This window comes from Dasypus novemcinctus, chromosome 13 (assembly GCF_030445035.2).
Source record: "Dasypus novemcinctus isolate mDasNov1 chromosome 13, mDasNov1.1.hap2, whole genome shotgun sequence".
Taxonomy (NCBI): Eukaryota; Metazoa; Chordata; class Mammalia; order Cingulata; family Dasypodidae; genus Dasypus; species Dasypus novemcinctus.
In genome coordinates, this window is record NC_080685.1 from 102,338,076 (window position 1) to 102,364,426 (window position 26,351).

Genomic DNA, 26,351 nt, shown 5'->3' on the forward strand with positions numbered 1-26,351 from the left:
CAAGGGCTCCTGGAGACTCAGAGGGCACAGAAACAGAAATGGCAATCAGTGTAAGGCATTGCTTCAGGGGAAGACGGGGGGAGCTTGGAGAATGATACCTCTAGCATTAAAGAAGGAAACAAATAGAAGAAATTATTAGTTCTGCAGAAACAAACGAGACTCATAAAATCAGAAAAGACAATCCACCCTCACAGAGGGCACCACCAGTGAAGCAGGGGCCTTTTCACCGGAACAATGGAAAAGTGGTCCTCTTGAGCTAAGACTCCTAGCAAGCCATTCAAAAGCCTTCACCTTGGCTGACATACCCTTGTTACTGCAGATAAAGAAATGTGTGATCTTCCAAACTGATTAGAAATTGTCAAGTAATAGCCCTACAAAGCTACTGTATGCACAAAAAAGAAAATGAGAACAGAAACATTTTGGCTAATGAAAATTCTTCCCCAAAACATCTGAAGCACTAACAAGGAAATTATGACACTACATCCTGGTATAAATAATAAAAAGACAACCCCAAAAAAAGTTGTCAAAAGGTTTTTTGTTTGTTTTTTAGGAGAAACTCAACTTTCTTCATTCATTATCCTGGATTTTTCTTTAGTATTCAAATGAATATGTTTGCTTTCTTTTTTTTTTCAAACCAGACTATAGGTTTCCTGGAACAGAAATTGTGTCTTCATCTTTGTATTCCTCTAGGCTGGAGCTAGCACAGAGCCTTATACATGGTAGGTTTAATAAATATTTTGTTATGAATTTATTGTTGATAGTTGACTGTTAGGTGACCTGTAATTCTTAATGTTTTACTAAAAAACATTGGAATCTTTGAAGAATGATCAAGTGGTTTTCTTAAAGAATATATCAAAAGTTTTGTCACTTGACAAAGTGAGATATATAAACGAGGAAGGTTCCACCTCCTCAGTCACGAGCAATGCAAATTACAACTACAATGAGACATCATTCCAACCTCAATAGTTTATCAGCTTAAATGAAAAACAACAGATGTAGGTGAATGTGTGATGAAACAATGGAACTCTCATACACTGCTGATGTAAGCGTAAGATGGGACAATCACTTTGGAAAACTAATTGACATTTTCTTACTAAATTAAACATACACCTAAACTGTGACCCAGTCAGTGGCTTGCCTCTTCATTTCTTGATGAAGTTGAATTTGTCCTTTTTTAATGGTTAGTGCATTTGTATACCAAGAAAGATTTGCCAACATCAGGGGCACCTAGACAGTCTCTCATTTTTCTTCTAGGGGCTTCATAATTTTGTCTTTTGCTTTTAGATCTACAATCCATTTAAAATTAGTGTGCGTGATGTCTGAGGCATACTACTCAGCACCAATTTTCCAAACTACTTCAGGCTTTGCAGTACCATTTGTTGAAAATATTCTACACCTTCTCCATTGAATTGCTTTAACTCTTTCATCAAATTTAATCAACATGACAAATCTGAGACTCTTTCTGATCCATTTGTCTGTCCTTGTGCAAATGTTACAGTGTTCATTATTTTAGCTTTAAATCTTGAAATCAGACAATGTAAGTCCTCCAAACTTGTTATTCTTTATTGAAGATCATTTTGGATATTTTAGATCTTTGGCATTTCCTTTTACTTTTTAGAATCAACTTGAGAATTTCTTCAAAACAACTTGCTGAAATTTTGATTGGGATTGCTTTAAATCTACAGATGGGTTTGGGGAGAATAGTTTAGAATAGTTTTTAAATTCATAATCACAGTAATTCTCCTGATATATTTAGGTCTACTTAAACTTTTCTAAGTTATGTTTTGTGTTTTATTGTTCTATTGTTCTCATTTTCTTTTCTGTTCATACAATAGCTTTGTATGGCTAGTACCTGACAATTTCTAATCAATTTGGAATATCTTTCATATATTTTATTAAATTTATTTTTAAATACTCTGTTTTGGATACTCTTTTAAAAGCCATTATTTTTAACTTTATTTTCAATAGTTTACTACTGGTGCATTCAATTTGGTTTGTTTATTATATATACCCTGGACCTTGCAACCTTTATGAATTCATTTTTTAGATTTAATACTCTTTTTTAGAGATTAACATTTTCTACATACATAATCGTGTCAACCATAAATTAATACTTTTTTCCTTTTCCTTTCCAATATTTATGCCTTTTATGTTATGTTAACTTATTGCTTTCTTGCACTAGCTAGAATCACTAATACAATGTTGAATGCTGACTTGATCCAAATCTTAGAAGCAAAACATGTACTATTTCACTATTATTTAGATTTGCTATAGGAATTTTCTGGCTTTTTCTCTTAATTGAGGAGTTTTCCCTCCAACGCTAGTTTGCTGAAAGTTTTCAACATGATTAGATGTTGAATTTTGCCAAATGCTTTTAGGATCTATTGAGGCAGTATGATTTTTTCCTCAATTCTTTTGTTATGTGGTGAAATATCCTGACTGATTTTTTAAAAATTAATAGACTTCATGTTTCAAACTATTTTAGATTTACAGAAAAATTGAGCAGACAGTAAAGAGTTACCACAAAACCCCCACATCCTGTAATAGTTTTCTCTGTTATCATCATCTTGCATTAGTGTGGTATATTTGTTCAAATTAATGAAACAATACTGAGATATTAGTATTGATTAAAGTCTACATTTTACATTATGTTTCACTCTTTGTGCTGTTTTGTGCTGTTTTGCGGGTTTGACAAATACATAATGTCATAAATCCACCATTATAACCTCTTACAGGGTTGTTTCACTGCCCTTAGAATTCCCTGTGCTCTACCTATACATCCCGACCTCCTTCCCCTGAATCTCTTAGCAAGCATTTATCTTTTTATTGTCTCCAAAGTTTTGCCTTTTTCATAATGTCATAGAGTTGGAATAACACAGTATGTATCATTTCAAGACTCACTTCTTTTACTTAACAATATACACTTAAGGTTCCTCTATGTCTTTTTCTTGGCTTGATAGCTCTTTCTTTTTATTACTAAATAATATTCCATTATATGGATATACCATAGCTGATTTATCCATTCACCTCCTCAAGGACATCTAGATTGCATCCAATGTTTTGAAATTGTAAATTAAGCTGCTATAAATATTGTGTGAAGGTTTTTTATGTGAATATAAGTTTCTAACTCTTTTGGGTAAATATATAAGAGGGTGACTGGTGGATCATATGATAATATCATATCTAACTTTGCAGGAAACGTCAAGCTATATTCCAAAGAAGTGGCTGTACATTTTTGCATTTCCACCAGTAATTCATGAGAATTCCTGTAGTTCCACATCTTCCTCACCATTTGGTGATAGTACTTTGGATTTTACCATTATAACAATGTGCAGTGGTATCTCATTGTTGTAGTTTACAATTCCCTAATGACATATGGTGTTGAGCATATCCTAATATGCTTATTTGCCATCTGTATATCTTCTTTGGTAAGGTGTCTGAGAGGTTGAGTTATATACCCCCAAAAAAGACATGTTCATAATCTTAATCCATTCCCATGGTTATGAATCCATTTTAAATAGGACTTTTTGAAGATGTTATTTTTATTTGAGGTGTGGCCAAATGAATCAGGTTAGGCTTTAATCCTATTACTTCAGCCTTTATGAAGACAAAGTCACATGTAGGAGCAGAAGGTGGAAGTCAACAAAACCCAGAAGAGAAAAGACAGGATATTGCCACGTGATGGAAAATCTAAGGAAACCAAAGGATGCCTGCCAGCCAACCAGAATGATACTGTCCCAGAAGCATGCAAGCCTTCTAGTACCTGAAACTGTGAGCCAATAAATTGTCATTGTAAAGCCAACCATTGTATGCTATATGTCTTAGCATCCAGGAAACTAAGACAGAATCTATTCAGATCTTTTGCCCATTTCCTAATTGTGTAGTTTTCTCCGTGTTGAGTTTTAAGAGTTCTTTGTATATTTTGGATTCAAGTCCTATGTCAAAATGGGTTTTGCAAATATCTTCTGCCAGTCTGTTGCTTGTCTTTTCATTCTCTTATTGGAGTCTTTTACAGAGCAGAAGTTTTAAATTTTAATGAAGTCTAACTTACCAATTTTTTCTTTCTTTCATGGATTGTACTTCTGGTAATGCACCTAAAATGTCATCACCAGACTCCAAGGTCACCTAGATTTTCTTCTATGCTATTTTCTAGATGTTCTATAATTTTACATTTTACATTTATGCCTATGATCCATGGTGACTTAATTTTGGGGAAAGGCATAAAATATACATCTACATTCATTTTTTATTTTTTATTTTATTTTTGCAGGTTGATATCCAGTTGTTCCAGTACTGTTTGTTAAAAAGACTATCATTTCTCTTTTGAATTGCCATTGCTTCTTTGTCAAAGATCATTTGACCATATTTCCATGAATCTATTTCTGGTCTCTACTCTGTTCCATTTAACTATTTGTTCATTTACCAATACCACTGTGGTAACTTGGTGATACATACCTCAGAAAATATTTTCTTAATCTTGTACTGTTCCTGTGGGTGTGAACCATTTTTAAATAGATCTCTTGATGAGGTTACTACAGTTAAGGTGTGGTATAATTGAATAAGGATGGGTCTTAATCCTATTACCTGGAAGACATATAGAGAAGGCTATAGGGAGAGAAGCCACAGAAAGCAACCAGAAGCTGAAAGCCAATGGAACCCCAAAAAGAAAGGAGAAGACACAGCCATTTGCATTGTCATGTAACAGAAAGGCCAAGAAACACCAAAGATTGCCAGCAGGTCAGAAATTACAAACCCCAGGAGGAAGCAAGCCTGTAGTTTCTGCAACTATGAGCCAATAAATTCCTGTTTGTTAAGCTAACCCAATGTATGGTATTTGTTTTAGCAGCCCAGAAACTAATACCAGTGAAGCAGACTAGTAAGATAGGGAATTAACAGACATATCTGGAACCTGGCAAGAAGTCCATGAGGACATCAATAACCCTAAGATGGCTGTTGGAAGACCTTCCCCAAGATTCTGCCACTCAGAAGAAGACTTCTTCTGGAAGCCAGGAGAAGCCCTGGATACCCTCAAGGACTTTATCATTGGGTCCTCCTGGGAGATTGATGGGAGAAATAAGCAATCAAAACAGTGAGCAGTTGGAACTCCTCCACTGCCATTAGCAAAGGGGTGGAATAATTAACAGTTCAAAAAGCAGTGCCAGGCCTGAGTTCTCTCTTGCCTTTGGACCCTGACTCTGGTTGCCTTCTCCCCCACTTGGATTGCTATGCAAGCAAATCTGGGGATTTTTAATCTATATGGGGAATTGTAGTCTGTAAATCAGCCCTCTTTTTCACTTTTCAGCCCCTTCCTTTCTACCTAGGATCCCTGATCTCTTATTTTCTCCCATTTCTCGTCCTTCACCATGTGAATAAATTACTGGCCTAACTCACCCGTGCTCTTGAAATTCGTTTCTGTAGCATCATCAAAGAACCTAGATAAAACCCAGTGACGTATTTGGTGAGCCAGCCAGGAGTTTACTGGTGAGTGAAATGATGGCCTACAGCTTGCTTAATGCCTTCTTTTGGTTTTCTACTTTAGACAGGTTTACCTACAAGCCCTCAAAGGATGTAATCCTGAGAGGGAAGGGGCCGGGGCTTAGGAATTCTCCAAATCTGTGAATTCCTATGACCAGGAAGGCTGGGTCATAGGGCAGTGGCTTGACTCACAGTTCTGCCAAGACAGAGGTTCCCTGGCAGAGCACTGGGCCCTGCAAAGCTTCATTTTCAAGTCCTTTTAGCAGCAGGGGTCTTTGCCCTTGAGGCCTGCCTGCCATTGCCCTCTCCCCTCAGAGGCAGCATGGCAAAGGCAGAAAGCTCCGAGGGCTTACCCCTCCCAGCAGGTGCACAACTTTGCAGGCCCTCCAGGCAGGCAGAGCTAACATGGATCCCGTGGTAGTTCCCCTTCCCCAGGGCAGTCACAGGCCATGATACCCTTACATAATTAACCTTTACCCACATTTTTACCTTCCTATTTCTTGCTACTGAATTTCTCTTTACAGGTTTGTGTTAGAATGCTTTGGAATATTTTAATAACTGTGAAACTGGGATAATGCCTTTGCTTGCAAGGAAACTACTGCCTCAGGGCCCCAAGGCCTGTTAGCTAGAGCAATTAATCTCTAATCACTCAACGGCCTTTTGATGGTTGGTTTAAGTGGTAAACTATCAAACAGTAAAGTCATAAAAACTAGGATGACTTTAAGGACCTCTGTAAGAATAGGAAGAAGCTTTTTGCCCCTTCTCTAAAGAAGGAGCAATATTTGAGGAAGAAGCACTATTCGACTTGGCAGCTTCGGGCTGAAATCCATTCAGCCTGTCTCCCAGATCCTGGTGGCCCTGGGGATGCCCGGCGGAAGGGCTCTATGATTCCCTGGGGTGGCGAGAATCTGAGAGCAGCCAAATGTTTCCTGAGATTTAACTCAGAAACTTCTGTTGGGGTAACAATGCAGTTGGTCTCAGACCCTGTAGTGGTCAGGGTTGCCGAGAACCAGAGCAGGAAACTGAATGGCCCCCATTCCTTGGGCCCATCCACTCAGAGAGCAGCCAAATATCTCCTGAGACAAACATCTCAGGCACTTTGCTTTGGGGCTACTGCTCAGTCTCCCACCAATTTGGCTTGGGCACATCAATCTGATCATCATCAGATATCCCCCAGGACCTACAACAGCCACAAGGATGCCTGTGGGCCAAGCAGTCTCCGAAGATTGAAATTCTCAGGATGTTGGGACAGAGCATCAGCTCCCAATTATACAGAGTGGTGACCATTTCAGTCAGACTAGGACTCTGGGACACCAGATGGGTTGACTAAAAAGGTGCTTCCTCATTCTTCTTAGAAAATGGGTGCAGCTTTTAGCACACCAGCAGACTCCCCACTGAGGTGTAATCTCAAGAACTGGACAATCCTATCCACTGAAGGGTTGAAGAAGGAGAAACCGATCTTCTTCTGCAACACTGTATGGCCAGAGTATAGCCTTAAAGGTGTTCAAAAATGGCCTGTAAATGGTACTCTAAATTATCACCGTATTTTGCAGATAGATCTCCTATGTAAGAAGGAAGGAAAGAAGTCAGAGGTTCTGTATGTTCAGTTTTTTATGATTCTATATCAGGATACAGGGCTAAGCAGATCCTGCAAACTATGCTATGCTCGGGAAGTGAAACCACTCCCTGAGAAGGAAGATGATATCTTAGATGATCCCCTCCTCAGTTCTCCCCCTCCAGCCTCTGCTTCTGCACCATAGTTAGCCCAGCAGGAGTCACTAGAAGTGGAACATCTTTCAACCCTGATAAGGGATGGACAGACGGCATCTACCCAATAAGGGAAGTAGCAAATGGAGAAGCGGGAACAGTTAGAGTTCATGTTCTCTTCTCCATAACAGATTTAACTCAGTGTAAGGAACAGTTGGAGTGATTTTCAGAGGACGCAGATAAGTTTACTGAGGAATTTCAGAAGTTAACCCTAAATTTTGAGCTGACGTGGGGAAATGTGCATGTTATCCTAGTCTCATGCTGTACCCCTGAAGAAAAACGCCACATTTGGGAGGTGGCTAAGGGGCAAAGGGGCATGCCAATGTGCTGGCTGCCCAGCAGCTCCAGCAAGATGCCTTAGGGGCTGTGGCAGTTCCAGAGGCCGAGCCTAACTGGAACTACCAAAAAGAGCAAGCAGACACAAGAGAAGAAACCATCCGATAGCATACCTACTGGAGGGAATGAAAAAGTGCATGGTCAAATCTGTTCATTATAATAAGCTGCAGAAAATAACCCAGAGGGAAAAGGAAAATCCTGCCCTGTTTCAAGAGAGACTAGTAGAAGCTGTGAGAAAGTATACTCAAGTTAACCCAGACTCACTGGAGGGACAGATCATATCAGAAACCTATTTAATCAGCTGGCAGCTCCAGACTTTAAAAGGAAACTCCAAAAGCTAGCTCTAGGTCTTGAAACCTCAAGGAATTATCTTTTAAAAGAAGCTTTTTTCATTTTCAACGGCCATGACCAGACCTTTGAGGAGTCGAGGGCAAAGAGGGACAGGCAGAAGGCTCAGCTGCTTGCAGTGGCCATAAAAAGCAGCCGGCCACCTCAGTCACCCCAGCTCCGATTCTAGACCATCGAGATCCTGCTTCAGCTGAGGCGCGCTTAGCCACTGGGAGAAAAACTGCCCTAAACCATGGAAGGAGCCCCCTGGTCCCTGCCCCCGGTGTGGGAAAACAAGCCACTGGGCTCGGGAGTGTTCTGAATCCCAGAGGGGAGGCAGAGCACAGCCCAGGGCCCTAGAGGCAAGCCCCACCCCCACGGAGGACCGAGGGGGCCGGGGGCACAGAGTGGCTCCTTGCACGGCTTTGTGGAACACTGAACTAGAGGAGCCCCAGGTGACCTTCTACGTGGCAGGTGAAGAAATTAATTTTTTAATTGATATGGGAGCCACCTACTCAGTTCTGACCTGTCACTCCAAACTTCCCTCCCCCAGCAGCTGTCTGCTAGTGGGTGTTGATGGTGAGACTAAAATTAAATCTTTTACCGAGCCTCTCCTCTGCCAAATAGGAGACCTAATTGTAAGCCATCAATTTTTAATTGTCCTTGAATGTCCTACCGCCTTACTGGGGCAGGATTTACTTCGTACTCTGGGGGCATGCATCCAACAAGTAGGGATAGGTAGAAGCTCTAAGGTGCCTATAGCCCAGTGCTCAAAGGAAGAATGTGGAACCCTGTGTTTAGCCATGGTTCTGGATAAAGAGTCAGGTGTCTCATCAGCAGCTATTCCCCAAGAAATCAATAGTAAGGTAAATTCTATTGTCTGAGAAACTGGGATACCCCAGTTTTCATTTCTTATGATACTAACCAGCCATAATCTCATAGAAAGCAGTATCCCCTCAAAGAGGAGGCTGTTAAAGGCCTCAGGCCCACAGGTAGAAAGTTCTTGGAGAATGGCCTACTAATTCCCTCCCAATCTCCTTGCAACATGCCATTTTTTTCCTGTGAAAAAGCCCAATGGTATCTACAGGCTAGTTGAGAACTTAAGAGCAGTCAATAGCTTTGTAATACCAATTCATCTGGTTGTACCCAACACTTACACTCTGCTAAACCAAGCCCCAGAAATCACAGCTTGGTTCACCATTATAGACTTAAAAGATGCCTTTTTCTGCATCCCTCTCCACCTGGACTCCCAATTCTTTTCTGCCTTTTAATGGCAGGAGTCCAACTCTAGGCCCCCAGTCCAGCTTACCTCAAAGGTTGCCTCAAAGGTTCTGAGACAGCCCCCATATTTTTGGGAATGCCTTAGCTCAAGATCTAGCTGATCTCCACTTGCCTGAGAATTCCCTTTTACAGTATGCAGACGATCTGTGCTTTGCAGTTCAACAAAGGAAGTTTCCAATATAAACACCATTTTAGTCCTTAATTTCCTAGCTGATAGGGGCTATAGGGTGTCAGCATCCAGACACAAATCTCTCAGCAGAAAGTCTCCTATTTAGGGTTCCTTCTTACCCCAGGGGAAAGGTCTCTCTCCCTAGAAAGAGTTCACACTATCACTAGTATTCCTCCACCTCAAACAGAGAAGCAGCTGAGACTTGCCTAGGAATAGCTGGTTAACGTAGACTGGACACTGAAGTGTGGGAAAATAACCCGGCCAACGTACAGTACTATTGCAGGGGCTAGTAACCAACCCTTAGAATGGGGAACAAGCCAGGGAGCTGCCTTCCATGCCCTAAATCGGGCCTTAGTCAGTCCTCCAGCCAAAGGAATTCCTAACCTAAGCAGGCCTTTCTCTCTATACATAACCAAGAAGAAAGGGGAGGCTCTAGGAGTGTTAGTCCAGAAACTGGGTGAAATGTCTCAACCACTAGCTATTTCTCCAAACTGCTGGACAGTACAGCACAAGGGTGGCCACCTTGCCTGAGAGGAGCAGTGGGGGCAACAGCCCTTTAAATTGAAAAAGCCACCAGACTAACTTGGGGGCAACCTCTCACAATCTTCACCCCATACCAGGTGAAGGATGTACTTGAGGCCAGGGGCCATCAGTGGCTTCAGGTAGCTGGTTAATTAAGCACCAGGCTCAATTATTACAAGCCCCCGAGGTGCAGATAAGGGTGTTCAGACCCTCAAACTAGCAACCCTACTGCTGGTAGAGGACCCAAAGTCAGATCCTGAGGGGCCTCTTCTCCCTGCCTTGAGACTCTTAACCAAAACTACTCAAGCAGGCCAGATTTAAAAGATGAGCCTCTTGTGAACCCAGACATTGAGTGGTTCACAGATGGAAACAGTTCTATTAAGGAAAGAATTAAAAGGGCAGGCTATGCAGTGGTTTCTCAAATTTGAAATCATAGAGACCAAAGCTCTTCCCCCTGGAACTTCAGCCCCAAAGGCAGACCTGATTGCCTGTACCCGAAGTTTAAAGCTGGCAGCTGGAAAATGGGCTACCATTTACACAGACTCTAAGTATGCTTTCCTTGTCCTTCACGCTCACTCTGTGTGGTGAGAAGGAGGCTTACTTACTAACAGTGGGTCACCTATTAAGCACAGGCGAGAAATCTGAGATTTACTGGAAGCCATAGTGTTACCTCAAGAAACAGCAGTTATGCATTGTCCAGGGCATCAGAAGACAGACACTGCTAGAGCAAAGGGAAATGCTTGAGCTGATGCAGCTGCTAAAGCGGCAGCACAAATCCAGGTTTCCCTCTTACCCCTTATTCCAGCACCTGTACTAGTACTTGAATTTCCAGTTTACCCAGGATGAACGAAACAGGGAAGCTAGCCTGGGGCTCGCCCTGAGGCTGATAGGGGCTTGTTAAGGTCACTCAAGTCTAGCTTCCAAGAGCAGTACAGTAGAAAATCCTTCATGGACTTCACCAAGCCATTCATCTGGGGAGGGATGCCCTAAGCAGCTTAGCCAAATGGGTTTTTGAAGGACAGGGCCTGGTGAGAACAGTCAAAGAAATTACCAAGAGTTCTCAGTTAAAGTCAAAATGTAAAGAACTTTGCTCTGTGATTCTGATCACTTCCACAGCCACTAAAGTTAAAGGAATTTCCAGCTTAGTGCTTTAATCTCGAGTGAAGCCAGCTGCCCAAGGAAGTGCCAGCTCACCAGAAGCACCGGATGGGATGTACGAATGCCAGTCATTGGATGGCCTGAAATACCTCTTCAAGAGAAAAGCTAAGTAGTGTCAAAGTCAGCTGTTCTGTCTAGCTCTAGCCCAAATGCCTATCGCTAACAGGAGTGCAAACCAGACATCCCTTTAAAAAATCTTGACTGTTTTCATCTCCTTTAACTTAACTAAAAAGGCAATGCTCTTCCCACTCCTCTCTCCTACCATAGGAACTGGGATTGGCAATTTATACCTATCCCTGTTGTCTATTGCAATTTCTCTCTAGAGTTAACCAACAGAATAAAATAACTGAAGAAAAAAATACTGTTTCCCACCAACTTTGGGAAAATGCACTCTTTGCAGGCACCTGGCCTTTTCTCCTTTTATGGTCCAGTATCCTTTAGTGGGACCATATATTTTCAAAATTCTAATCAAGTCTATTTCTTCCAAAATCAGCATCTCATTAGCCATATGTGCACTTCATTCAAATTCACCCAGGATGCCAGCTCCATCTTCCTCTGACCAAGATAGAGCAGCCAGAGAGTTTTACACCTTGTCAGGTAGGGCCTACTGCCCCTAACCAGCAGGAAGTAGCTGCAGAAGAATGACCACCTCCCTTCAGCACCCATTTAAGATAAAAGGTGTAAACTCTCTGAGGGGGGAATGAAGCAGACTGGTAAGATAGAGAATTAATAGATGGATCTGGAACCTGGCAAGGAGTCCACATGGACGTCAATAACCCTAAGGTGGCTACTGGAAGACCCTCCCCAAGACTCTGCCACTCAGAAGACTTCCTCCAGAAGCCAGGAGAAGCCCCAGATATTCCCTAAGGACTTTATCAAAGGGCCCTGCTGGGAGATTGATGGGAGAAATAAGCAACGTCGTGAACAGCTGGAACTCCTCCCCTGCCATTAGCAAAGGGGTGGGATAATAGTTCAAAAAGTGGTGCCAGGCCTGAGTTCTCTCTTGCTTCTGGACCCTGACTCTGGCTGTCTTCTCCCCAACTTGGATCACTATGCAAGTAAACCTGGGGATTTATAATCTATATGGGGAATTGTAGTCTGTAAATCAGCCCTCTTTTTCACTTTTCAGCCCCTTCCTCTCTACCTAGGACCCCTGATCTGTTATTTTCTCCTATTTTTCGTCCTTTCACACACAAATAAATTACTGACCTAACTCACCCAACGTGCTCTTGAAATTCATTTCTGTAGCATAGTCAAAGAACCTGGGTAAAATCTGGTAGCACCACCACACATTCTTGATCATTCTAGCTTTCTAGTAAATCTGGGTGTCAGTTAGTGTCAGTCCTCCAAGTCTATTCTTCTTTAGCAACTGTGTTTGCTACTCTGGGTCTTTTGCTTTTCCATATAAACTTTGGAGTAAGTTTTTGATTATCTACAAAATAACTTGCTGAACTTTTTATTGGGATTGTGTTGACTCCAGAACAAGCTGGGAAGAAGTGACACCTCAATAATATTGAGGTTTCCTATCCATGAACATAGAATACCCCTCCATTTATTTAATCTTTGATTTTTTTTCTCTGAGTTCTGCAGTTTTTCTTCCACTTTTGTTGGATAATTTCACATGGACATAGATAGAGTTTGGTGGGTTTGGTTTTTGTCTTTCTACACTTTAAATATTTCCCTCCACTTTCTTCTTTGTATAGTTTCTGATAAGAGATCTGCTCTACTTCTTATCCAGTTCCTCTATAGGTAAGATGTTTACTTTTTCTGAATTCTTTGCATATTCTTTGTCATTGATTTTCTAGTTTGAATAAAATATGCCTAGGTATAGATTTTTTTGGTATTTATCCTGCTTTTGTTCTCTGAGATTTCTTGATTTCAGGGTGCTGTCTGGAAAGTTTTAATTATTTCATTAAATTAAATGATTTCTTCTACTCCTTTTTTTCCTTTTAGGGAACTGAACCCAGGACCTCATACATGGGAGGCAGGTGCTTAATTGCTGAGCTACATCTGTACCCCTGCTTTATATCTTTTGAAACTTTACTGGCCACAAACCATTTAAGATAACTTCTTGGTAAACTGACTATCATTATGAAACTTCTCTTATTATATCTGATAATAACACATGACTTCAAATCTGCTTTGTATTGTGACCTCCTTTTTCATATTAAAAATGTTTACTGGATTCTCTTTTTCCATCCTTTTAATTTTAAGTTATGTGTTTTTATATTTAAAGTACATCTCTTGTAAATAGTATATAGTTGACTTGCTCTTCTAGCCAGAGTTTAATCACTGTCTTTTGAGTTATGTTTTGTACATTTGCCTATAATATAATTATTGATGTTTGCATTTCTTTACCATTTTGCTATTTTCTTTCATTCTTTCTTTACTTTCTTCTTCTTGTCTTCTTTGTCTTCATCATCTTTTTCTTCTAATTCTTTTAATTCTTAGTATTGTAACTGTTCTTTATTCCTTTGTTGTGCCTTTTCTACTTTTTCTGGATTAGTAGCATTCTTTTAATATTCCATCTTATTTCATTTTTTGTCTCTTTATCTAAACATTAGACCATTACTTTAGGGATTATCAAACCTACTTTAATTTCTCACATTTTATCATGAATTAATATTATTCCACCTCACATATAAGATACTTAGAGCAGCATACTTCCAATTACCACCATTCAATTATTTGTTCTATTTTTATCTTAAATTTTACATTTCACATAGGTTGTAAGCTGCAAACTTTATATTTATTTTTGTTTTCAACAGTCCAGTGTCTTAAATAATTTAAGAAAAATATTTCTTCTTATTCACATATTTTTCATTTTCAGTTTTATTCATTCTTTCTGAATATTTGAATTTCTACTGTTATTATTTTTCTTCACCTTTATTCTCTTTGCTTTCCTTTGGTTATTTCAGAATGATCTGTGTTCATGTTTATTAGTCTTTTCTTCTGTTCATTCTGCTGTTAAGGTCATCATATATATATATATATTTAATTCTAGATTTAAATGATATGACTCTAGAGTTTCCATTTGGTGCCTCTTAGAGTTAACATTTCTCTCCTAAAATACTCCACTCTCTTCACCCATTATATCCATGTTTTTCTATAACTTCTTTGACATATTTATAATATGTTTTAAAGTCTTTGCTTTCTAATTTCAATAATTTGGTCAGTGTGGGCATGTCTCTATTGATTCTGTTGAACTGAAGTAGGACTTTGATTAGATTGCTTTCACCATTGGTTAGCCCAATCTCCAGCCACCACCTTTTAAGTTTTATTAGTATTTAAGCTCCCAACTCAGTAGGCTGTGATCTTGGGCTCACTTATGATGAAATTCCCTAATGATTCTGGAATCTAGTCACTGCAAGATTCATAGGAGTCCACTTCCAGGCTCTCTTCCAAGGCCAATTTCTTGGTGAACTTTGAGGGGTGAAAAAGTGGTGGATTTTTTGAGGTTGAACTATTTATTTAGATAAAAATGAAATTTTTATAATTTCCTCAAGATTGACATTTCCTCTTCTGCCTATTGTTTAATTTTCTAATCATCTCTATTATGTTCAAAATTCTTTCTTGCTTAAAAGTATGCCTATATTTTCTAAAAATGACTATGGCCTCCTCATAAGAATTTTTCAAAATTTACAATAGTTTTTAAGTCAGACATTTATTCTGTTTACCCTTCAGTAACAGGAATAGTTTCTTTTTTTCTTCTTAAGGAATAACCATTGATCCATGCGTGGAGAAAAGCACTCAAGTATTACATGAAGTAAAAAACCACTAGTAGTATTTAATTTTAGCAAGAGTAAAAGAAATATAAAAATAGAGAAAATTAAAAATAAAAATAGATAAAATTAAACAGTAGAAAATAGATTAAATGGAGCTAAGTTTCTATTAATTTTCTTTCACCAGAATATATTTTTTCAGAGAAATAAATATAAATATAAAAGGCATGATACTCATTCCAAAGGAACATTTTCTATATTAGAAAGAGAAGACATATAAATGAGTAGAAAACTTTATAAAAGATGTAGTAAAGGCGGTGGACTTGGCCCAGTGGTTAGGGCGTCTGTCTACCACATGGGAAGTCCACGGTTCAAACCCCGGGCCTCCTTGACCCATGTGGAGCTGGCCCATGTGCAGTGCTGATGCATATAAGGAGTGCCCTGCCACGCAGGGGTGTCCCCCTACGCACAAGGAGTGCGCCCGTAAGGAGAGCCGCCCAGCGCGAAAGAAAGTGCAGCCTGCCCAGGAATGGTGCCACACACACTGAGAGCTGACACAACAAAGATGATGCAACAAAAAGAAACACAGATTCCTGTGCCACTGACAACAATCAAAGCAGCAAATAGACACAGAGAACAGACAACCGGGGGGGAGGGGAGAGTAATAAATAAATAAATAAATCTTAAAAAAAAATAGATGTAGTAAAGAGGGGTACACAACTCACAGGTGTAAAATAGCAAAAAAAGTTATTAATTCTATTTAAATGAGGACAGAGTAGCATATGGGAAAGTTCACATAAGCTGTGATAACTGAGCTATCATTGGAGGGATGAATTAAAATACATCAAGTGAGCAATGGAGGAAACTTGAACAGTGGTTGTATAAGTTCTGAGTCATTCCTTTTATTAAAAGATCTAAAATTTTTGCCCAATTCCCAAATTTGCTTCCTGGGTCTGCAAGCTTCTTCAACTTAGAATGAGACCTCTTATTCTTTCCTTTAAGGAGAAGATCAGAAAGGTAGGAAAAGGTGGAATGTAATAAAGCCATCAAAGGACAAGTGAAAGATGAGATAAATGTTCAAGAAAAGTCAAATATTGTAATAGAAGAGTTTTCTAAAATCTCTCCCAGTAATACAACCAATGTCTCTTTTGTTTGTTGACTTTAAAAACTTCTTCATAGCATTTAGCTTCTGTAGTCTGCCTAATGGTCACTCTTTGTATCTTTGGTGGAAGTATCAAACCAAAGTGTTGATATGACTATGAAAGGTATGAGAATCTGGAGTTATCACTAAACTCTCTTTCCCATACATAGCACAGTCAGATCTACTGAAATCATTGCTAATGACCTGAACCACAACATATTTTTCAAACCATGCCAGGAACTAAATGATATAGGAATAACCTTGGGCTAGAGGTAACTTATCCTTTATTTAAGCTTTGTTATTTGACTCATAATCAATGGAAAATTCCAATAGTACAATCAGAAGGATATGACTCTTTTTAGTTAAAAAAATCTATCAGAGAAAAAAGATGTTTTGTTTACTATAAACTGATAAACACCACAAATAAAATATTTCTGTAAAATAGCCAAGATATAAGGAAAAAGGATTTTTAATGCATAAGGTTCAAAAAAATTTTTGGATAGAATTACTATATTCTATTATATGCATGGTTTCTTATTCTCATACTCATAAAGACAGCATAAACTTCTTGGCTTCATTATCTATTATCCCTTCTGCTTCATTCCCACTCAGTCCAATTGCTTGGAAATAAATTTCTAGCTGCCTGTCTTGTGCATGCGGGAATGTAAAGGTTTGGTTTCATAGAGAGGCAACTCTGGCTACATAGCTGAATATGAATTATGCAAATTAGCTTCTAAATTGGAAAACCTTTTCATTTTACTTGATTGCCATTAGGTGGTGCTAGAAATGTCTCCATTCATAAAATATTTATGGCTAACCAGCCCTATTAATACATGAATAACAAAATCTTCATTGACTATACTTGACAAAATAAAAATTGAAATCCAGTCTGAAAAGGTTATAAATGGTCTGGAATTAATCTTCCAATGGCTTACTCTTTTTTGCCTGGAATTAATCCCCAAATAGCTAACTCTTTATTAGAATAACAACGTTTCATTAATCCTATTTATTCAAACATATATTATTTCCCTTTTTTTATTAAGTTGTTTTTCAGCTTCTTACCATTAAAGAGCTTGGGGAACATTAGATCTGCATGTTAAAAATTACTTTTTAAGTATAGATTAGGATAAGAAGTAGAGGAATAGAAAGAAAGAACAGGAACAAAGAATATTGATATTAAGGAAGTTTGGGAAAACTAGTTAATCCTAAGCTTTATAAAACAAAGAATGTTTTCCTTCATTAAAAGAAAAAAGTCCTCCTTTTCTTCTCAGAAACACTAAAACTCTGTGACTTTCCAAATATCACCATTGTCAGGACTGACTATGCTTTATAATATCCCAATGATAAAGATACAATGAAGGAAAGCAGATGTAGCTCAAGTGGCTGAGTGCCTGCTTCCCATGTACAAGGTCCTGGGTTCAATTCCTGAACCTCTTAAAAAAAAAAAAAGAAGCATAATATAGTAGGGCTCCTAGTGTCCAAGCAGAATAACAAGTTCATCATCTGTAAATGGAGGTTTTCGACTGGACAATCTTTAAAACCTGTAGTATATGAATTTATAAATGTAGTGTATTAGACAGCCAAAGGGGTTCTAATGCAAAATACCAAAAATTGGCCAATTTTTATAAAGGGTATTTATTTGGGATAGGAACTTACAGATACCAGGCCATAATGCATAAGTTTCTTCCCTCACCTAAGTCTACTTTCATGTGTTGGAGCAAGATGGCTGCCAACGTCTGCCAGGGTTCAAGCTTCCTGGGTTTCCCTGGTCTCAGGTCCTCTGTTTTCTCCACAAGGTCAGCTGTAGACTCTGAGGATCTCTAGGCTATGCCTCTCTCCACAAGGTCAGCTGCAGACTATCAGGCAAACGACTCTGTCTCTCTCCCTGGGGCTCCAGCTTAAGCATCAAACTCCAACATCAAAAGTCCAACATAAAAAGCCCCCATCTCTGTCCTTTGCCATGGCTTTTATCTGGAAGCCCCCCACCCACCAAAGGGTGCCCCACTGGCACAAGAGGTTTCCATGATTACTTAATCAAGCAAACCTCTGAATCCAATGTAATGTAATAGGCCCAGAGGAAAAGATCAGTTTACAAACATAGTCTAATATTTCTTTTTGGAATTCATCAACAATATCAAACTGCTGCATCTAGAAACCAGAATTTTCATTTAACTGGCTTTTCATGGCTGAGTCCATTGCAAGAGACTTCTTAAGTTACCAGCTTTCTTTCTATATCATATAAATGGTCTCGCAACCTTTGTTGACAAAATATTTCCAGCATTAGGAGAAGAGCTGGCCTGGCATTTCTGGAAGATGTGACTTAGCATTTGTTAGATTAAAAATGGAATCTTATTGAAGTTTTAATTTGCATTTCTTTGGTGAATAGTGAAGATTAACTTTTTCAACATCATTCTTCTTTTGTGTATTTCTAGAATCTTGCCATTGTTAAAAGTTGGGTTGTTAATCTTTATTATTGACTTGTAATTTCTCTTTGTATAATAAGGGTATTTTTCATTGTCTGGCACATATGTAACAGAAAGTGTGTGATTTCTAAACCAATTTTTTTTTTTTGAGGTACCATGGCCCGGGATTGAACCTGGGTCCTTGTATGTGGGAAGCCAGCACTCAACCTCTGAGCAACATCAGCTTCCTGGCATTGGTTTTTTCATTTGTTTGCTTGCTGTTTTGCTTTTATTTTTAGGAGGCACCAGGAATTGAACCTGAGACCTCTCATGTGAGAAGCAGGCACTCAATCACTTGAGCCACTTCCACTCCCTGAAACCAATTGTCTTTGAAATATTAATGTTTTTAATCTAAAACTGGTATTATTTTTATGTTTTAGTCTCATATTTTACTTATATTTATATTTACTTATATTTTCCCTGTTCACTTTCTGTATTTTATATTTAACATTATAGTCTACTTATAATTTATTTTGGCATGTAGTGTGAGATAAGGAACTATTCTAATTTTTCTCCTAGGTATGTAGCCATTTACTAAATAGTTTATCCCATGAAGCAGAAACTGTTTTATTCACTCCTATATTTTTAGCAACTTGAACATAGGCTGACACATACTAGATGCTCAAAAATACTTGCTGAATGAATGTTTATGATTGGAATCCTATTTTTAGCATAATAAAATACATTCTCATAGGCTGGTTACTGTGCTTTCTATTTTTTTAAATAATCAGTTTTACTGCAGTGTACTCATAAACTATACAATCCATATGAAGTGTGCAATCAATGGCATTTGGTATAAGCACAGTGTGCTTTTTATTTTATTCCCCTGTTATATTTTTGTAGCAATATAATACCATAGTATTATTCCTTAATAATATTTCTAATGTATGGCAATTAATTCTTCCTCTCAACATTCTTCTTCTTCCTTGTGTTTTAGCTACCTTCACTTCATTCATTTTTATATTAACATTAAATTAATTACTACAAGGCAGTGGCCACCAGAGGTTCTGAGGGGAGGGAGAGGGAAGAACAGGTGTAACATGGGGCCATATTCCGGACATTTGGACACTGGAATTGTTCTGCATGACATTGCACTGATGGACACAGGCCATTACATGTTTCATTACAACCTATATAATTGTGCGGGGCAAAGTATAAACTATAATGTAAACTGGAGTCCATGGTTAGGAGCAATGCTTCATTATGTGTTCATCAATAGTAACAAATGTACCACACTAATGAAGGGTGTTAATATGGGAAAGTATGGGAGGGGGAGGGGTGAGCTATATGGTAATCCTTTATATTTAACACTGATGTAATCTAAAGTTTTTTTAAATAAAAAAATATATTAAAACAATTTTTACATTTCTCTTTTTTCCTTAAACAGATCATGTGCATGTCTTACCAAGTTTATACCACATATGTATTTTGTTGCCATTATGAATGAGATTTGCAGATTATTTTTGAGACATAGAAATGTATTCCTCTTTATGCATTTATACTTAAGTAACCCTCTTATTGAGAATTTATCATTTATAATAGGTTTTTTTATCTCTTTTTAATATACAATTATACTTTCTAGAAATAATGATGATTTGTCTATTCCTTTCCCATAGTCATATCTCCTACTTCTGTCTTAACACAGGCTATATTTTCCAGAATATTAAGTAACAGTATAGATAATAAGCATTTATTATTGTTTCTGACATAAATAGAATTGATACACTTTTTAAACCATTAAGTAGGAGGCTGACTGCTCCTTCATCCCATGCATTATTTATTTTTAGGTAACTATGTTTCTAGTCCATTTTTCACATACTTTTCTTCCTTCTTTCAACATTTAATTCTTAACTTGCTATTCTGTGAAAGGTAGTTGGAGCTAAACATGACTAAGATGCATTTCAAATCTTTTTGGAAGCATTAGGCTAAAAGAGAGGAAAAGGGCACTCAGGAAAAGTTTCCCAGAAGAAAGTATACTTTAGGTGAGTGGTAAACCATAGATAAATGGTATTCCAAGTAAACAGATGCACCTGTTACCAAGAGTGAAATAACTCAAAGGTTGTAAAATGTAACCAAATTCTACAACGAAGAACTCACATGATTCCCTCTTCTGAATATCTTACCCTTAACCACAAATATAGCATTATGGAACTATATTTGAATGAATTTTAGGTACAAATTGACACTCACATACCCACACATATACACACATTTGTATAGATAGATAACTATAGTTCTTGTAACCAAGAAGTTAAATAATCAATATAAAAATCAAGATTACACAAGAAATATGTAAGTATATTGAGAAAGATACTATTCTTTTACATTTTATTTTGAAATACACTCAAACGTACAGAAAAGTTACAAAAATAATATGAACCCCTTACACAGAACTTCAGCATACCCTTACTCCCACATCCCCAGATACCCAGAAGCACCAATTTAAACACATTTGGTATATCATACTATCTTTTCATCTATTCATTTGCCCATGTGTCCATCTATCATTCCACTTTCTAATCACTTCAGTTTAGGTTGTATACATCATGGTCTTGAATATTTCTTACTGCCATGTACATTTCCTAAGAAAAGGGATATTCATTTATTTAAATAATTATTGAGGTCAAGAAATTTAACATTGATGTAAGCTTGCAGTGTCTATATCCGAATTTTTTCTTATGTCTTAATAATGTCCCTTTGAGCCTTTTCTCCTCCTTTATTAGATAGGATCCAATATTATATGTTGCATTTCATTTCCTTCCTTCCTTCCCTCCTCCTTCCCTTCCTTCCTCCCTCCCTCCTTCTCTCCCTTCCTTCCTTTCTTTTCTTGGAGAGTATATACAACATATACAACCATACCCAAGCATACCATTCAATGAAATTAATCACATGCACAATATTGCGGTACCCTTACCACCTGCCATTACTGAAACATTCCCATCTCCGCAAACAAAAAGCCTATACCTATTTTTTTTTAAATACACTTTTTCCATTTTTTAAAAGATAGGTAGATTACATAAATGTTATATAAAAAATATAAGGGATTCCCATATGCCCTGCTCCCTACCCCTCCCACATTTTCCCACATTAACAACATCCTTCATTAGTACGGTACATTTGTTACAATTGAGGAACACATTTTGGAGCACTGCCGCTAAGCGTGGATTATAGTTTAAATCATAGTTTACACACTCGCGCACATTTTTTAAGTTATGACAAGATATATAATGGTTTGTATCTGTCATTGAAATGTCATTCAGGACAATTCCCAAGTCCTGAACATGCCCCCAAATTATACCTATTTTTCCCTTCCCTCCCCTCAGAACCTCTGGTGGCCACTGCCTCCACATGAATGATAAAAGTTCCTCCATTGCTAGAATAACTATAAGTCTATGAATAACAGTAAGTCTACCCTGGTCCATCGTTCATTCCCCAATCCTGAGGATTCTGGGATGGTGACGCCCACTTCGCCCCTAATTGAGAGGGGGCTTAGGTCCCATGGGGCAGATGGGTAGGACTAAAGACTCTCTGTACTTTGAGATGTCTATGCCCATTTTGAATTACTTCCCTTTACCCCCTGCCCCTAGCAACCTATAATTATAATTTCTTTCTCTATGAGATTACTTATTCTCCAGCATTTTCTTTGTAGTCACCATGGGGCTTAAATTTTACATCCTCAATCTGTAACATTTTAGTTTGCTTCAGTACCAACCTAACTTCAACAATACACACAAACTATGTTACTGTAATTCCCCTCCCCTCCTTTACATATTTACAAATTACATATTTCTGTATTATGAGCCTAAAGAAAGATACTGTTCTCAATCACAATGCTTCTGCCAACATCCTTTAGCTATAAATTGTGTTCCTTTCCTTTTATATATACTATTTGCATTCAATTAAAATCACCTTAACAGCTATAATATTACTCCACTTCCAGCTCTTTGTAGAAAACTAATGTGCCTTGGATTGAAAACACGATAGGCTAAAAGATGAACTGAAAGCCATTTAATGACAACTGAATTGTAAACTATAATCTATACAGTTTACAGTAGAGCAAAATACAGAGAATGCAGCATTCTTCATCATTTCTCAAAAGAAAATTTCTGTTTTACCTTGAAAGCTTGTAAAATGCTTAGTAGTTTAACAAGTAACAATAAAATATGAAGTGTTTAAACTTAGGTTAAGTAAAAATGTTAGTTATGAAAACATCCTTTAATAAAATGGAGCTTTTATCATTATTTACACTGTTTCTATAACATAAAAAAACCACATTTGACATATACCTATGGAACATATCAATTCTAACTGAATGTGTTATACCTCAAAGAAGATCTAAGTGCATGCATTTATACATGCATGCATATATATATAATTCTTATATACAGTTGCACATTTACATATATACATATGCATAAATATTTCATGGAACCAAATTTACCTTGATTCATATCCAATAAAAGGGATTTCAAAATTTATTTTGAAATATACTAAATATACTAAACATTAAAATATATTATGTTTTATTTTGTAAAACAAGCATTGTGGAAAAAGGAAATTCCATTCACTTCCAAAATTGGTGCAATTCATGAGTGACCTTGACCTTGAAATGATTTCAGTGGCTTTTATGTCAAGTTTGATGGTTGAAAGTGTTCAGTGACCCAAAACAGTATTAGAGAAATCTGCTTTGGAGATTCCATACTAAAGCCTGCTCTTGTAACAAGCTTAGCAGATTCCAAGCTTTGGGACCAATACAAAATTTTATTTCTGACTCCTATGGAACAAACTAGTGTTCCAAATGAAATAACATGAAATTAGTCTTTCTTATTGCACTTTCCAATAATATATTTTTAACTCACAATAATCTCAAAATATCAATTTCTCATTGTGACCCTACATTTTGAAGATACTATTATGGTTACTTTAGGGTTCTTCTGCAGAAGAATCCTGTCTTTAAGGGTATGGGAACCCAAGATGAAGAGGCTGGTTAAACTTCTGACACTGTGACAGGCAAAACATCCCAAGAGGTAGGAGGCCTTATCAACCCTTGATCACATATCTAATTTTGAGCATGCTGGAATATCCTTCTTCCTCTGATATTAATAGATAATGGAAAGAATGGGGCTGTTTCTGGACCACCATGAAAGCAAACTTAGCATCATCAATCAAAGTGGCCAAGCCCGTGGCCATACCACTTGTCAGGAGTCAGACAAGGGAAAGTCTGTTGGCTGGGTGATCTGGAATCACACTGAGTCTTTGATAGTCTTCTTAAGGTTGGCAACCATGGATTGATAAAGATAAAATATTTTGCTGGAACCACTCAGATAGAAAGGATATTTTACTAAAAAGGACCACTATCCTACTTCTAGCTCAAGAAATATCTAAGCCCTAAGTGTGGCCAAACAGGGCAATATTTATGATCTCCAAAGATGTGTTTTGAAAACACTAGGCTTCCTATAATTCATATTGAATGAAAGAAAGAGTAAAATTCCATAATCGTTTTAGTAGCCAAGATCACAAAGTGGCTCCTATATGTAATTCAGTCCATTCTTGCTGCAACCGAATTCATTTTCTTCAGCTCACACTATCAAGGAACTGAAAACAAAAGAACTGTGTGAAAACGATGCATATATTTGAATTCAGTTAAAATGTTATTAATGCTTTTAATCATGACACTAAAATACTAGACACTAAAATACTAGATAATTTCACTTCAGTAAAAATAAGGCAACGATTTAAAAAATCAATCAGAGATATGCTTGCCTTTATGTTGACAAATCTATTTATGAACTAACATTTTTATATTTTAGTCAGGTAATATAATTCTATCTTCTTTCAGTTAGACAACTTTAAATACATGAACTGTTTTTGAAGGAAGAACAAGGAAAGCCTATTTGGATGTGAAAAGTAATTGACAGTATCTGCCATGTGGAATAGGACCCTTTCCCTACCGGAGGCAGCTGCCTGCCCTTCACCCTGACCCCTGCCCTCCGACTTAAGAGACTTAAGATGCTGAAGCAGTCTTTTCCCTTTCTTTCTTTTCTTTCTTTCTTTTCCTTCCTTCCTTCCTCCCTCCCTCCCTTTCTTCCACTTCTTCACCTTCTTCCTTAAACTTTGAAAAATCTTAGGCCATTTTTTCTAGTACATTTCTCAGAAAAATTCCAAAGAAAGGGGAAGTTGTTTCCTTTGGCTTAGTGGTTAAAACCAGATGTCAGAGCCAGACTGCTTATGTTCAAACACCAGCTCGAACACCTAATTTATGTGACACCTTGGGAAAATCATTTAAACTTTCTGGACCATATTCCTTATTCATAAAATGGGAATAATGGTAACTCCTTCCTAAGGCTATTGGAGGGATGTAATGAGTTAACATGTACAAAGTCCTTAGAGCCATCTGGCCCCATATAAATAATAATATTATAATTATTACTATTAAAGTCCTTCGGCATGCTTGCTTTCAAGTTGGTGTGAACACCATCAGGCTCTATTGTAGCTTTACTGTTATCCATTACAAATCATGAAGCTTGCTACTAGATTCGCCCTGATACCAGCACAACCTTGAGAAGGGAGGGGGCTACATTTTGAGCAATCTCAGGCTTCTCTGTGAGAACAAAAGCCTGCACAACTTTCTTGCAGTCTGACTTTCGCACAAGCACACAGACCTCTATTCTACAGAACATCAATCCCGTAAAATTATGGTACAGTTTTACTCTATTCATGAAGTTCATATTGAGTGTCCGCTGCAGACAGTGCTCATCACTGGGGATCCAAATATGGAAAAGACCCAGCCTCAGTTACCAAGAGCTTTGGGTTTAGAGGGGAGCCCTGGTGACTTCTCTCTAGTCAACGTATTTCTCCCTTGCCTTCTCATCATCCAGACCAAAAACCCCTCCTGATGCGCCATTCTGCTGGGACACTCCCCCTGCTAACTGGGATGTCACCTTTTCGTAATGAATGCCTCAGTCCAGCCTTTCAGCTGCGCTTCTGGAATCTCAGAACCCGATGCTTGGATCACAGTTACAGAATAAAAGCCAATGTGCCTACACATATTAAAGCCTGGACTGTGCTTGAGTCAGGACAAGGTGAAAATGTCCCATTTCTGCAGGTTTCTGAAACAGTGGTTAGAAACACTGTCAATGGAGACATGGGGATGGGATGCAACAAGTTAGCATCGCTTCTTAGAAAAAGTATTAACTACCTTCTCAAAATGCTGGTTGTTTCACTGACTTGCAAAAGGAAAGGAAAGACTGAGGTATTGCGTGGCAAATAGATTCTGTTCCATTTCATTTATTAGGATGTTGTTATATGAACAATTCAAAGAAAGCTGATTTGTAAGAAGGAGCTCTCCAAAACGCCATCACGTGTGTCCAGTCATCAGTAAGTAGCCATTTATTCAATTTGGTTAAAGTCTGATGAAACAGTATTCTAGTTCTCTAGAAACCATGTAAGTGAAATAAAACATTAGTTTCAAAGGATTTTATGCTATGGTACATTTCCTCTGTTTCTAGGTCCTTTATTGAATAATACGTCAAAATCTGGTACATTTCAGTAGAATTTAGTTGCTTTGTTTTGTGACAATTGGTTAGTCTAATACAATACTATAAGGGTTATATAGAGACCAGTTTTCTGAAGCAATATGACCTCTAAATATGTTGCTTTAAATTTCTGTTACAGCTAATTTCACATCTGAATCTTGTAGGAAGAAGAGGAATTTGAAGTAAATGAAATGTTCTATATACCAGATTTTAAAAGAATCTTTACAGAAATTTCAACAAGACCTTTAGTTAAACAAAACTGAGTATATATGACATTTATTACATTTACAGAGGCTCTTCTCATTACAAATAGACTAGATTGTGAGAATCTGTTAGCAAACCCATTGGTCCCAAAACTAGTTATGATGCAAACCTCTAAACCATGGTAGCAGGTAATGCTGATTTGCTTTTTCTCTATGGTGCAGGGTTTTGTTCATTTCTGCTGAAATCCTTAGC

The 26,351-nt window shown here is 37.8% G+C and overlaps 1 protein-coding gene across 1 annotated transcript in view; it reads right to left on the minus strand.

Annotated features, from left to right (window-relative positions):
• Positions 1-26,351, minus strand: part of USH2A (usherin) — an 838,570-nt gene that overhangs the window by 477,025 nt on the left and 335,194 nt on the right. The window lies entirely within an intron of this gene.